Consider the following 15169-nt stretch of genomic DNA (forward strand, 5'->3'; position numbering starts at 1 on the left):
CGAAGCAAAAAGAAAAAAAGTTCTTAAACAAAATTCTCATAAGCAGATTTATATAGGTGGCCTAAGATAAGTTAACACCACAAAACAAATGGTTCGATAACATTTTTGCAAAATTTATTCTTGGCGAAATCCGCATGTAACATCGCGCCGAGATTACATAAGATATGACTCATGCTATATATCAACACTAACCTGTTCACAAAATCATTTAAAGTTTAATCCCAAGACATTTTGAAAGCTTTCAAATTTCGAAGCTATATTTGCTTGTTCCAGAATTTAAGAATGTAATGCAAAGTAGGTTGTTGTGTACATGTATTTTTACCAATTTATTTATGTCAATATAATTATTTCGGACAAATTGAGTTACAATATCTTTACTATTTTTATAATTATTTTAGATCAATTAGATTTTACTGATGACTCGTAAACTGTTGTGTAGCTTGTACATGATGACATAATATGTGAAAAAACCCGTAAATTTTAGGATCAAAGTCAACATGATTCGGTATATATTCTGTCACCAAATAGCCATGTCGTTTTCTTAAATAGTGTCTGTAGCAGGTATAAGGATTTGTTCGACCAGATTCGATTTTACAAAAACATGTACATCGAGTCCTTTGATCAAGAGTCATGAAATTAATCATATCATGAAAAATTTTGCCAAGATTTTCAAGCTACACAGTAGTAATTAACGTGTTGATGTTAGTTCCGGTGGACACATACTTTTGATCAATTTTGTTTGTTCAAACACACCTAAGAAGGGACATAAAAGCATGCAAAATATCAACGTTTTGAACAGGTGCTAATAACCTTTTTTTATATTATAATAACTTTTACATCTGGGAGTAATGTTTGTTATTAATTAAATTTTCAAATAATTGATATTTTGTTTTCTATTTGAAGAAATGACCAAGAGTGAGAAACCGGAAGTGGATAATCACGTGACCTTAGCAAGCAGAGAGAGGAGTCTAGTATCTTCCAGTGCAGAAAGAAGATAGCACTGTTTTAATAAAGACTCATTTTTATTATAAAGGAGATACACGCTTAATCTATTGGACGTGGGTATAAGTCGGAATAATATAATTTGATCAAGGTGAAAATGTCAAGCAGCGAAACCTAAATGTGTTGATTGAAAGTCATTAATCGGACAGTGGAAGTACTTAGAATTTGCGGGAAAAGATTTAATTTGAGCGCCGCCGGAGTCAGCCTAGACAATAAACAAAAAAGTACAATTAGAGTAGAATTGGGAATTTGAAAAGACAAAACCGGCACAAGCGAGAGTAGCATTGTATCCCTGTGAAGATCAGCCTTCAAATCACATTTTATCAATTACATTTCGTTACACGAGTGCATTAGAGAGACAATACCAGCAGAGATGCCAAACAAGAAAATAAAATCATTGATGTATGTGTCATTTTTCGCTATGTTTACCTACGTTATGGTACCAGGTATAAAAGAATTTTTCAAAGCTGTTCCTCACCACAGATTCGTTATCGACATCAATGGAGATCAATCTTCTTGCGTTTTACCAAATCATGATCCATTCGACCGTAGCATAATTAAGTTTTTTTACGATGTCGACTCACGTGCGATAAATTCCCCGATGTTGTTTTTCTCGACAACGACCTCCAGTTACAAACTAATTACTCTGCGGTAAAAGAGGCAGGATGGCGACAACATCTTACTTGTGAACGCGAATACGTACAGAGAATAAATGAGACAACTGTTGCTTTTGTCCCAGAAAAGTCTGCAAGTCCATCAAGTGTGTATAGTGATTGCTCAAAAATATCATGTCACGATCAAAGTTCTTCTCTCGTCTACCAGCAGCTGGTGTTCCATACTGACAGTGAACGTGTACTAAAGAGTAAGCAGATTAAGGAGGAGACTACAGACAGTCCAAGTGTCGTTATTGTCGGTATAGACTCGGTGTCACAACTCGCAGCCAAACGACTGCTGCCAAAGACTCTACACTACCTCACACATTCGTTAGGTGCTCATATATTCAACGGATATACTAAAGTAGCAGAGAACACCTTCCCTAACTTATTTGCTCTACTTTCTGGACAGAAAGAAAAGCCAAAAGGATTCTTTCATGATAAATACCTCGATGACATGGAGTCTTTTATATGGAAAAATTTTTCGGGAAAAGGTTATGTGACGATGTATGCCGAAGAGCAGCCCAAGTCTCCTTCATTTAAAGCTGTGTCGAAAGGTTTTTTTCATCCACCGACGGATCATTATTTCTTCCCATGTGGGGTCGCGATGGATACCATCAAGCCTTTCTTCAATTCCCCTTACTACAGACACTCGTGGATATATAGTAGACTTTCATTATGGAAATCTCAGTTTTGCCATGGTAACAAAGCCAGACATGAGATTCAAATTAATTACTTAAAATCATTTCTGTCTTCGTATAAAAGTAGACGAAAATTTTCTTTGACATGGATGGCTGCTCTCGCTCATGACGAACTAAATTACCTCAGCCTTGCCGACGACCAGCTGAGGGATTTCTTTGATTGGTCAAATAAAAAAGGACATTTTAACAACACAATATTGATGTTACTTAGCGACCATGGCTCAAACCTAAACGCTATTAGGAATACCGTGATTGGTCGAATAGAAGAACGAATGCCTTTATTTGCTATTGCACTACCTAAACATTTGAAAGAGAAATATCCGTTATTAGAAAGAAACTTACGTCATAATACAGAGCGACTGACGTCACACTTTGATACTTATCATACCCTAGTTGCTATTTTAGAGGGGAGGTTTTGTCGGTCCAGTGAACCTGATCATCGACTTATCGGCAGGAGTCTTTTTAGTCGTATTCCGTCTAACCGTACGTGTCGGGACGCTGGCATTCTCAGAGAATTCTGCCCATGTCACAAATACGACATTGTTGATATGTCCGAAAATGAACTGATCAACTTCGGAGAGCGTGTTGTACAGACAATTAACTCAAAATTCGAATCTGTCTATCCACAATGTATGCGATTGTCACTGAACAAAGTTGAAAACTCACAGAAGATTGTATCAAATTTTATTTCTGTATCACACTTGGAACCTTCTTCTTTCACATGGTACAATATTTGGCACAGTGAGGAACGCCATATTGACAGTAAACAGTATCGTATGCTGATCAGTACTACGCCGGGGTTTGCTTTGTTTGAAAGTTCTTTAACTTAACATCCAGACGGACGAATTGAAGTATGGGACCACATCAGTAGGGCAAACAGGTACGGAAATCAGTCCCATTGTGTTGATGTCGTTGAACTAAAGCCGTTCTGTTTCTGTGGATAGACTTTATCACTGTACACAATAAAACTCTGGTATCTCGACATAAATTGTATTGTCTTTAAAGCTTACGCAACAAACCCGTTATCTCTATGTCGATTGTACTTTCTTCAAAGCTGACACAGCAAATCCCCGTTATCTCGACTTCGATTAAACTGATAAGTGTGTATATACAATTACCAAAGAATGCATTGAGAAATATGATCACTTATAAGTATAAGCCAAATATGATTGATTGATTGATTGATTGGGCTTAACTTCCTTGTTCCGGTAAAACCGAGCCTAGGACGCATATGCCAAATAGGAATTGTATTTCGCTTTTTTGTTAACCATGCTTCAATGGAGCAATTTCTATAAGAATATATTCTATGGGGCGCGTTATATTTTTTATTTATATTTATACTAACGCGACTTTTTAGTTTTAACTCATTTGTGACGATTTATATTTATTTTAGTAAAGTTAACATATAGAGTAACTACATAAAGTATTTGTATTCGGCCACATGTGTGAACTCGGCAACCATTGTGGAGTGAGGCGAAACTGACGCAAGCTTTTCACAGTCACTGGAGTTTGCCGAAGTTGTTGGTCAAAACTGTAGCTCGATGTGTTTGATAGGTCTGGCGTAACAGATGTTACATTCATGGGAGCAATGTGATTATCTATGGTAGCATCTGCTAGCGTTTGATTCAACCCGAACAACTTCAGTTGTGTTCGATGGTCTGGTAGCTCGGAACTGTCAACGCCTGAATTACTAGCGGTACATGCTAAAGGGCAAAGATATTTTATTACTACCCTCTGTGAGAGAGGGCCATACCTCCTCTCCCTTAAGACTCGGAGGGGCGATTAATACACGTTTACATTCGATATCCATCATTTTGGCTCGGGATATTTTTTCCGTTTCTTAGTTAAAATTGTTTATTTAAAAATATTGAAATATTAAAAAAACTACATTTTCCCAAAATTCTATGAAAAACCACACCTGCAAATTTTGTGCATCAAATGTGTCATGTATTTCTTGAGAAGTTTACTATACGTGACATAGAACATTTTCATACGCAAGTTCAAAGTTCAGATATGGTAAACGAATGTATCTAGTATTTCTGTAGAGTGACCAAGCATATCAAGTGTAAATGTAGAGTAATTACAGAAGTATGGTGTGTAGCATGGTATGTATGTTGTATTTATTATGTATGATTTTTGTTCGTTTTGGGGCAATACTATATTTGTAGTGTACATGTACCACAGACATCTTTGCGAAACAACCAATGAATATGTATTACCTCATACACCCTTGATTTCATGATAATGGAACTCTTCTATTCCTTAAGCAGAACGATTTTATTCTGAATTCTAGGGATGTTTGAGCTGCTTTTTCATAAAATATCTCAGGGGATGAAGTTATTATGGTCAGTATTACTAAAATAAATTGTACAATGTATGTAAAATGTGTAAAATAAGGCTTTCATCGGAAACGATATGACTTGAATATGTTCCATACTGAAGATAGAGTGTCTAAACAACTTAAAGAGAACGGCAAAAATACTTTGACACGTCATCCTTTTACTGTCGTGCATTTTATCAAAAATTTTATCAAATTTTTATCAATTAACACATGTTCGTTTTTCAATTAATTTTGTTTTAACTTCGTCTGAATGTTGTTATTTACGGATTCTGTAGAAAAGATTGTTTTTTGTTATTTTTTGTCGCTTACTTAAAAGAGATATTTAATGTAACATTTTTATAAATTTCACCTGTAGAATTATAAAGTACAAACAACAAAGTGACGCCAACGCCTTGTTACACTGCATGTATTTTACAAATGCGTGAAATATTTCGTAAAATTATTTTTTAAAACGAAATCTTTTATTACCCGCTCTGGAATAGATGTAACATGGATACCGTAATAAATACCAAATGTGAAACATTAATAATGTGTAATGACTCTCACGGTAACAAGCATGCTGGCAAAAATATTCAACATCGACACAATAAACCTGTTTGAATTGTAATAGATTGTTAGCAGTGGATATGATATACCTGGACTTGTATTGAGTGGTATTGAGTATTTCCAGACGGGATTTAATTGACATCATAATACATATTTTTATGGATAAATTCACTTTCTAAATCAAAATATAATTCAGGTAAACAACATAAAATAAAAAATATAGCTTATATCAATAGTATATAGGTAGTATTAAATCTAATTATAATTAGACTTATAATTCCGCTCCACCACGAAACTCAACGTCACACCCCAATACAAGACCTAACAAGTACAATGCCCCGTTCGCGGTCTCCTCAGCAAGATCCCTATAGTTAGCCAATCAGCGTGTCACTTACGGAATCTTCGGTGTGGTTGATTGCTTTGGAAGTGTAAACGGCTAACAGAGTGTCCTAGGGTCGGTTATAACCGAAACAAGGACGTTAAGTCCCATCAATCAATCAATATAATAATTTCCCATAATCACCTATTAATAATACTGGTAAAGTTAAATGTCCTAGGCTCGGTTATAACCGAACCGAAACAAGGGCGTTAAGGCCCATCAATCAATCAATAGCTAACAGTACGTCCCGGAATGTTCCCATTGAAGGCCAGATATTACATGCAACAATAACTAGAAACAGTATTATCACAGTCTGTTTTAGTACGTCCAAAATGTTCTCATTCAAGGCCAGAGGTCATGCTGTGGTAACCCCGAACGGGCCATTTAAAAGTCTAATTTTAATTAGATTGGGGTAGTATTAGGTATTCCACGGCGAGGTTTTGCATCAAAATTCATATTTCGCCGATAGATTTACTTTCTTCGACAACATATAATTCAAGTAAACAACATGAAATCAAAAATATAGTTTAAATTAATAGTATATAGGTAGTATTCAATCTAATTATAATTAGGCTTGTAATTCCACTCCACTACGATACTCTACGTTACGCACCTATACAAGATCTAACATGTACAGTGCCCTGTTCGCGGTCACCTCAGCATGCTCCCTGGCCTATGGTTAGCCAATCAGCGTGTCGCTGGCTAACAGTACGTCCCGAAATGTTCCCATTCTAGGCCAGAGGTCATGCTGTGGTGACCCCGAACGGGCCATTTACAAGTCTATTTTTTATAAGATTGGGGTAGTATTGTATATTCCCCGGCGAGGATTTGCATCAAAGTACATATTTTCGCCGATTAATTCACTTTCGTAGTCAAAAGATAATTCAAGTTAACCATATTACACACAATCTTGGCAGAAAGTAGTGTTATTTTAGTAGTATGTATGTGGTATTGGGTGGTATTGGGTAGTATTGGGTAGTATTGTGTGATATTGGGTAGTATTGGGTAGTATTGTGGGATATTGGGTAGTGTTGTGTGATATTGGGTAGTATTGGGTAGTATTGTGTGATATTTAGTTTTGGACATTTAAGTCATATGTTATGTGGTATTGGGTTTTACCACATGAAAAATGTATATATACAATGTTTATATATGATCTTGAAATTATTTTGAAAAGGAAGAAAGGTTCTCAAGACTTTTATAAAGTGCTTATTACATCTATACAGAAAAACACCAGTATATCTGCTCAGAGTAAGTGGGGAACTATTTTTGACTTCAATAATGATACATAGAAAAAGATATATTCTCTTCCATTCAAGGTAACTCTCAATACTAAATTCCAATGGTTTCAATTTCGAATAAACCATCATATTTTATCAACTAACTCTTTTATTTACAAGATTGGTCTCACAAATAACCCACATTGTACTTTTTGCATTATAGAAAGGGAGACAATTATCCATATTTTATGGGAATGTAATGAGGTTCAAAATTTTCTGACAAGCTTTGAAGATTTACTAGAAGTTCTTTTTATTCCCTTTGCCGTAAATAAACAAGCAATGATATTTGGGCTATTTGAACCTACAGGTCTATATAACAGAATTGACAATGAAATTATTCTTCTTATTAAACACTACATATATAGAACCAGGTGCTTACATGGTTCATTAAATGTTATGGTTTTGGTTAATTTGATTCAAGATTACTATAAAGTACAGAGACACATTGCTTACAGTAAAGGGGAGTATTTTCACGCAAAATTTGTTAACGAATGGAAAAAGTGGATAAAACTTGTTGAACTTGACTAAATTAACTCGGTCATGCTATACACATATTTAAAATTACATGTACATACATCATTAATATCAGTTAAGCTTTTCTACTTGCATAATTATATAAGTAATGAGCCATAATATCTGAAAGTCTGACCTCTCTCCCCTCTTCCTTCTTTCTCTCTCTCTCTCTCCCTCTCTCTCTCTCTCCCTCTCTCTCTCCCCCCTGTCTCTCTCTCATTGTGCGTGTCTTTTATATGTGTGTGTTTTGTACATGTGTGTGTGTGTGTGTGTGTGTGTGTGTGTGTGTGTGTGTGTCAAGTATGTCCACTTGCCAGTGTTTTGTAAGTAAATCTCGATGTGTCAGAGACTTAGTTTGGTTTTTTTTTATCACATTTAAAAAGTGTAATGATTAGGGCATGCTAATAATGAAAATATATATTGAAGTCATGTTGAAATGTAATGTTATGGTAGTATGCTTGTAGGGTGATAGATGATAAGGATGAATAATGTAATTGTGTTGATGATAAGTACAGAAATGATACAGTGATTTTATGATGAAGGATGATGTGTTTGTTGACCAGGATGATAATCCTATTGACATCATATTGAATGATGATGTAAGTGTATATGATGATTATAAATATTATAAGGTTGATGACTCGTGATGATAATATTATATTCATGTCATGTTGAATAAGGAGGTGAGTGGGTTGATTGTGTATGATTATCTTGGACGAGTTAATAATATATTGGTACATGTATGCTTAATTAATGACGATGTGAGTATGATTGATGATCATTGATGAGCCTGTGGGATGTGAATGTGATGGTCAATTTTTGAGGATGTTTATAATACATAAAGATGGCAATATATTGAAATTATGCTGAATATGATGTGAGGAGGTGTGTATGGTGTGAGTGAGATAACCATGTATCTGTATATGTAAAATCTTCGAAAATAAAATAAATATAAAAAAATGTTTATATATGTATCTTCTTTCAAAATATAGATACAATTGCATTCTATGCATTGTTTTGTATCATGATTTTGTTTGTTTTGTTTTTGTTATACACAGTATGTGTATTTTAAACATGCTTCAAGACAATACTCTGATCATAAGTTGATTCCTCACACTATACCAATATACCGTTTCTATATGTATTTCCGGAAGTATTTTGCCACAGGGACACTAATTCTGCCATTCCTCTCCTTTTGTTGAGTCAACCGGAATAAACACCGTGGTGATAAAGATCTTCCAAGTATGGCAACAGTGAAAATTTGCATCGGGGAAACTAGGACACAAACAATTGATTTTTTTCCAGAATAAGTAAGTTACAATATATCAATTTTGCTGAAAAATTAAATATATGATTCTGATTTCGGAACTGTTAGAGTTATGAAGAGACCATCTAACATCCGACAATAAAATATTCTGAAATGAAATGAAGATACCTCTAACAGTATTTTTATTAGTAGTAGTATATATAAAGTAATCATACGTGTAATATACCTTATTTGTCCATATTTACATAGTAAATACTACATGGCTACGTCATGTGGACTTTGATACACCCGTTTAATAACATCTGTCATTTGACTTAATGTCGGATCTTGAGTTCCCCAATCTTGTACTCGTATCCCTGTCCCGGTAACGAAATATACCTTATATACTCTATTGCCTCACGCGGTAACGCAGTCTGATTCAGCATATAGTCGATAGCATGGTCACTCATTGAAAATGAAATTAAAGATTTTCTTTTCAAGTTATTCAACTTACACCCTTTTTAACCTGGGTTGATACGCTGGTTGAAATCATCAAACATGATTTTGATCTATCAGAGTTAATTTCGTTTTCTTTACCCCGTCCGCATTGTGCTCAGAGAGTGCAACGAGCGGAAGTAACTTTTTGTAGATCAGAATGAAAACTGGAGCTCTAGCACAGACACGGTCACAGACGATAGAAGAAAGCAGTCGGCATAAACAACTCCTACATAATATGTTTTGTACCTAACTATCCATTGATTTTTAAGTACAAATGATATTTTCTAAAAACATTTTTGTCATGACAAATAATTGTGTACAATTAATAATTTGCATAAAATAGTTTTGTCATGACATATAATTATGTACAGAAACTATTTTCTGAAAATATTTTTGTTATGACAAATGGTTTTGTGCAAACGCGCCTTAGGTTGGGCTATTTTTTCATTGGACAGACTCCAGACGTTGCACCGCTTGGTTTTTAAATATAGACTGGATTAAGTATGAAGTCAAATGTTACAGTTGTTTTTTTTGTTTTATTACTCCGCATTGTAGATTACCCAACACTGTACTTATTAGCGTGTATAGTAAATAAGATATCAGCATGTAAATAAAACTATGGTGTTTTTGTTTTTTGGTTCAACGACGATATGGATCCCGGACGAAGTGTTCCTTTCGTCACAGCAAGGACAAGGTATTTCGTGAATACCATACAACTCGACCATACCCTACTCCTTATTTAGATGATTAATTACATACAAGATACTTGTATGAGTTCTAATACATAATTTCTGCAGTACTTCATTCCATGAATATGCGTACGAAGTATTCAATTTGATCAAGACTAAATCGACAGGGTTATCAATCTCCACATATTGGAGGAACTAAAGATGTTCATTCATTATTTCTTTATGTAAACATATCTATATAGAATAAAGACCGTATTATTTGACTGTATATGTAGCTGACCCAGTCTATGTTTTAAACAAGGCAAATAAAACATTCATTGTTAAATTCATTATCTGAAAGATTAATTGCACACCTAAGAATGAGATGATTCCATTTAAATACCAGGTTTAGTATCAGACCTGTTGTATTTTACACAAAATCATTTGTGCATAACTATTTCTCACAACAAAAATATTTTTAGGAAATAATTTCTGTACACAAGTTGCTTCCCTTCAAAAGGAAAAGCAATACGTGGGGCAAAGTGGTAGTTATTACCACTAAAGGAATTTTGTAATTAGGAAATGTAATTAGAAAATCTTGTCTGAGCGAAGCAAAGTTATTTAAACAAAGTTATGCTATACACTACCAGTATGTTTAAAAGTTTGAAACTACCTGGTAGTTCTGTCCATAATGGCTGTGACTTTACACAACACAATGTAAGACGCATTTTGGTATCCACTCATCAGAACAACTTTAATAATGGATCTTCTTTGACATTAACAGCACTACTATCACCTTGATTTTCTTCGGAGATGCATGCAATTCGAGAAAAGATGTATATTTAAAGTCAAATAACTAGTCAAGTGTATTGTCAATTTTTATTTCGGTAATAAACTATTCTGAGAAAACTAGTAACATAAAAAAACAGCAAACTGTATCATAAACTGTTGAGGAAAACTACAATTTCATTTTTTCAAATGTAGACGACAGCATATTACGTTAATTATGCATCGTCTTTGCACTATCAGCTTAAATCAGGTTTCTCCTGTCGATAACAGTCAAAGTTTTAAAATCAAATTGTTAAGGTGATGCAATTACAGATATTCCAGATTTATCTATGACCTTTACAAAACCTTTTTAATAAAACAGGCATTGATTTAAAATTATAATTATAAATATTGAAAATATAATTTTTGTTCAATTAAATAGATTGAAAGTTCGAACAGTTTTGTACAACTATACTTTTAGTTAGAGCTATCATGATAACAACCTCCCCAGAGACGTGCAATTTTAGTTCACATCAATTTCCTTCGCCGTATCATTCCCCTTTTATCAGTTCTCCTTTTGAACCACAGGTATTAACAGATTGATTGCCCACTTCACACGTCCTATCGCCATCTCTGTGGCATGATGCGGTCTCAGTATAGTGACACCGGAACATTCTAACGTAGATAACGTGATTAATATTATTACATTATAGCGAATTCATACATTTTTATTTAATAATATTTTATGGTGACACATCTGTCAAATGCATACATTTATTTCAACATGATACATACATGTACATTGTAGATACATGAAGTAGTTCTATTACATGTAACGTTAGATATCTCCGATAATTTCACATTAAATGTAAGCTTATACATTACAAAGTCAAACCAAACTAATTAACTTAGAATAAAGTTTTCATTATTAATATACGTTACTTCTTACATGCACCAATTAGTTTGGAATGATGCTGGTTGATTTGCATTGTTTATTGATAAATGGAATTTCTATGGTGTATACAACTAGCGAGATCAACTATATAATTAGTGTAATTGGCAGCAAGCTGAACCCGCTCAAGACCTTTACCGCAAATCCCGGGCTTGTAATACATATGTAGTTGTTTTTCTTGTCAATCAAAACTAAATCAACGTAAACTTGTTCACGCAATTATAATACTTACTACTTCTTAAATGGCAATTTTTTAAATGCATATATTTTACTTCTTAAATGCACCAATAAGATACATACATGTAAATATGTATTTAGGATGAGGCTTGTTTATAAGCTATCGGTGTAAAATGACAGCAAGCTAACCCCACTAGACGCATTGTTCATCTGGCAAGATAATCTATTTGTGTAATTGACAGCAAGCTGACCCCACTCAAGACCTTTTACCGGAAGTTACCTACACTAGCGCATGCGTATAGTTAATTTTCCCCGTAGGTAAAACTAATTAAAACAATTTCCTCGCCAATATAAAATACACTGAAGCCCCACGCAATAATTATTTGTCATGACAAAAACATTCTTTAGAAAATACGATTTGTACGAAAACCTTTATTTAGGAGCTGTTTTTGGCCGGTCGCTGTCAGCCATCGTAGATAAAGATGTTACTTTACTACTTACACTATACAAACTCTGTCAGATAATCCTGTCCTCAGTCGAATATCTCATTCTGGTTTTGAATACTCGAATGATTAAATCTAGTATTTTACATATTGAATGTCAATCTACTGTTTGCTTTATCAACACCTGGTGCAATAGTATCTCAATCTATTGTTTGATTTCTCGACTGGATATTTTGACCTGGTGTTTCAATTTATTAAATACATGTGCACTAGTGTTTGATTTATGAAATGTCTAGTCTAGTTTTGATTAACAATCTGTGTGGTTTATGTATGTACATTGTTTTATGACTGACGTGTTAAGAACGAAACTGTATGAGGTAGGTTGTGTACCATGATAGGAATCCAACGTAAAGTGGTTTAAGTTATTTTATAATTGTTTTTAAGGAATGGTTATGTGATATTATTATTATCATGTGATATTATTATTATCATTATAATTAAATGATTATATGCCTATGATAATTTTGTATAAACTATCATGAATTCGTGTATTGTAAACATTTCATTACTTTACTGTAATTGTTGTTTAATGTTTTTAAAGCAATGTGGTCGTTGCTAATAATTTGCTATTAAAAATATCAACTGTATTATATTGATTGAACATTTTGCCTTACACTGGATTACATTCAGTATGACTTAACATGCTAAATGGACTTACGATGTGAAACGAGTATCAAACGAGTTCAATAATTTACTATGTCAAGACCATTAAGTCCAGTGGCACATATTATCAACGAATAAGATAAGTTTAAAATGAGGCAGCCTATATTTATCACCAGTCTTGATTTATACCCGGTGATTCTACTGTCAATCAATTTTTTGTATATTTATAATGAAATAGTTATTATCTTGGTTTGAAAATTATCTGTCAAATAGAATGCAAAGAGTAAAAGCTGAGAGCTATTTTTTCACAATTTAAAGTTTTAAATGCAGGTGATCTTTAGGGATATGTCCTCTGACCTCTGCTTTTTCTTCTCTATATCAATGATATCACCAATGATATTTCCACTAATATTAAACGTTTTGGCACAGCTATGTTCTTAATTATTGATGATACCCTGCACAGGCTTGCACAGTCCCTCAACTCTGATCTAAATAACATAGATGAATGGGCAACTACTTGGGACAGAAAATCATTAGTCGAAATATAAATTGGATTTATAAGGCCAATTTTAGAATATGCAGATATTATTTGGGATAATTGTCCACAACAGGTAAAGTATCTTCTTGAATCCGTGCAATTAGAAGCAGCTATGATAATAACAAGTATTCGTAATGGAGTATCACATGGCAATAATACAAAGAATTAGGTTGGAAAACACTATCGACAAGGATACACAAACAAATCACGATGTACAAAATTATGCATGGACAAACACCCGAATTCTTACAAAATGATTTAAATCTATTTATTAAGAATCAAAATTAAAACTCTTACCCACTTAGACATTCTAGAATTTCATCTCTCCACTTTGTAGAACTAATAATTATTTTGATAGCTTTTGGCCTCAAATGTGCCGCAAAATTAGCACCACTAATTCCGATCTTCTGTTACAACATTTAAAAAAATAATAAGATATTGTCTCTGATAGTGAATCTTAATCAATTTTCAAATCAGAAGGTAGCAGAAGAACAAATATTATTTTATGTCAACTTCGTAATTCCCGTTGTGACTTAAATGTGGACCTGTACCATGATCATCTTACTAACAGTTCAGCTTGTACTTGCTCTGCTGAAAATGAAACAGTATCTCATTACTTCCTGGAATGTCCCATGTTTATCAACCAAAAAACCTTCTCTGTTCACTTCTAAATACATAATGTATAGTTATGCAAAGCATAACCACATTGATATGAATATACTCCTTCAAGTATGTCCTGACTGTGATGGTCCTACAAATAAGACATACATTGTTTTTTGGGAAAACTCACCGTTTTGATTTATATATGACTTAAAGCCAGAATGAGAAAATAAACAAATATATAAAAAAAAAACATTTTATATCATATCAGCTTGTATGAGATTCAGGTTGAGTACGACTATTGAAAATAAAATTATAAATAAAAGTTATTCTTATAATTTCTTTATTATTAATAGTTGCTGGTAGCAGTGACCAGTGCAATTTATTGCACACGGACTTTTGGTCAAAGCCTGTCTGTGACTATCTATGTATAACTATAAAAGTGTGTATGGTGGAACATATTCTCTCATACTTACACGTGTAGTACTATAGCTGGTCTAGGGCAACTAACTCTAATAACTCGAACTCTACCATGCGGCCAGAAAATACCCTACCTTAGTGAGTGAAATGTTACGAAAATCACTAAAAATATCATTTCCCCGAAATCGTAAAAAATGATTAATGGAAGTACATTTAATTAATAATCTTGTTGCAACTGGGATCTTATGTGGTATTATATAATGTTCTCCCTCAAGTGTGGTAAATGCGATATATAAAACTGGAATAATCCTCTCCATTCTCTCTACCTGCCTAATGTATAGGTGATATATAGTGGTCCTTGTAACAAAAGCATGTAGCATATTCATTGGTCAGTAAATCATACGTTGTATACCTGAAATACCTTGGTTGCTTAGTAATCTTGATTTGCGATACTGGTATGTAGGACCGCCAGGAGAGATAGCCGTTAATAAATAGAAAGTAGTCGATAAATGGAAGTGTTCATTTGATCTTGGTTTATCATCTAATGCATATTCAACCGGTTGTAATATGTGTAGTCGACACTTTCACTTTTTTTGTAAGTTCGACACGTTGATTTTAATAATTTAATTATTGTAAATTTATTGTTCAGGTAGTAACAACATGCATTAAAATACCGAATATAGATTTTAGTTAACATAATGAATTAGATAATAAAAATATGATTAAAAGATTGTTATATAGGACCGTTATTGAGACGTGTTCATACACAAGGCAAAACTAC

At 33.7% G+C, this 15169-nt stretch overlaps 1 pseudogene; it reads left to right on the forward strand.

Annotated features, from left to right (window-relative positions):
• Window positions 1–318: 318 nt before the first annotated feature.
• On the forward strand, window positions 319–7602 carry LOC138307465 (uncharacterized; annotated as a pseudogene).
• The last annotated feature ends 7567 nt before the right edge of the window (window positions 7603–15169 follow it).

Source organism: Argopecten irradians, chromosome 14 (assembly GCF_041381155.1).
Source record: "Argopecten irradians isolate NY chromosome 14, Ai_NY, whole genome shotgun sequence".
Taxonomy (NCBI): Eukaryota; Metazoa; Mollusca; class Bivalvia; order Pectinida; family Pectinidae; genus Argopecten; species Argopecten irradians.